Consider the following 1,191-nt stretch of genomic DNA (forward strand, 5'->3'; position numbering starts at 1 on the left):
CTTGCTCAGGCTGGTCTCGAACTCCTGACCTTGAGCGATCCACCTGCCTCGGCCTCTCAGAGTGCTAGGATTACAGGCATGAGCCACTGCGCCCGGCCTAAATTTTATTTTTTAATTGACAAGTAATAATTGTGCATATTCATGGGGCACATAGTAATGTTTTGGTATTGATGGGGTATACAGTGATGTTTTGATGCATATGATGTATGGTGATAGATCAGGGTGTAATGTATCCTCTTGAAGCAAGCAGCATTTATTTTAGGTTGAAGTAAAAGAGTTATTTTTACAGCATCTCATTCAGGTAATGAGAGAGAAATCGCCTCTTATTCATTGTGTGTTAGTCTTTCTGTACATTATAGGTGTAAGCTTGGGAAATTATGTGCATTTCTAGTCATAGAAAATCTGAAAAAGATGGGTAGACTTGAGAAGTTAAACCACGAAAGGGTAACTCATCCACTAGAGCATTTCAATCTCTATTGACTAGCTGGGTCCTCGATATCAGAAAATGGGTAAACTTAATCTTAGGGTTTCACATTTTGGTAGAATGCTTCTTAGACATACAAGATGAGGTCAGAGGCATCAAGTGTTGCCTTAATACTAGAGGAGAAGGGAATATTCTTAAATCAAAATAGTCACTGTATGCCTCGAAAGGGATCTGTCCATTCATTTGACAGAAATTTCCTGAATGCCTCCAGGCCCTGTGTTAGGCATTGGGTCATCAAAGACAAATAAGAGAGATACTACCCTTAAGCTGCTTTCACTATCACAGTGCACTAGGAGAAAGAGATGCTAGTGCAAATGACACAAATAAATAAACCTAGATTTCTCAAATATTCTGGAATGGATGGAGGAAGGAGAGGAGATTATATGTTATACTAAAGTAAGTGGCGACTAAAAGTGTGCTGTATTTCACCAAGGAGGGTGATTCTAGTGATCCAAGGTCACAAGACAGACATTTTGAGATGTCTTCATCCTAGAGATGATGACTCTATTGAATCCCCCAGGGAACCAAAGTTTGCAACAGTCAAAGGGCTGTACTGGATTTAGTAATTTTTTATCCTCAAACTCTTACTCCGTGGCCCTTTTATTTAATTAACTGAACTAGGTTATTCTATAATAATTACATATACAATTAGAGTTAGCAAAAGTTTTTTCTTTTTTTTTTTTGAGACAGAGTCTCACTCTTTTGCC

At 38.4% G+C, this 1,191-nt stretch overlaps 1 protein-coding gene across 1 annotated transcript in view; it reads right to left on the bottom strand.

Moving 5' to 3' along the window:
• The window catches only part of ITFG1 (integrin alpha FG-GAP repeat containing 1), a 323,849-nt gene that overhangs the window by 121,447 nt on the left and 201,211 nt on the right, over positions 1 to 1,191 (bottom strand). The window lies entirely within an intron of this gene.

This window comes from Propithecus coquereli, unplaced genomic scaffold, assembly GCF_000956105.1.
Source record: "Propithecus coquereli isolate 6110/MARCELLA unplaced genomic scaffold, Pcoq_1.0 Scaffold436, whole genome shotgun sequence".
Classification (NCBI taxonomy): domain Eukaryota; kingdom Metazoa; phylum Chordata; class Mammalia; order Primates; family Indriidae; genus Propithecus; species Propithecus coquereli.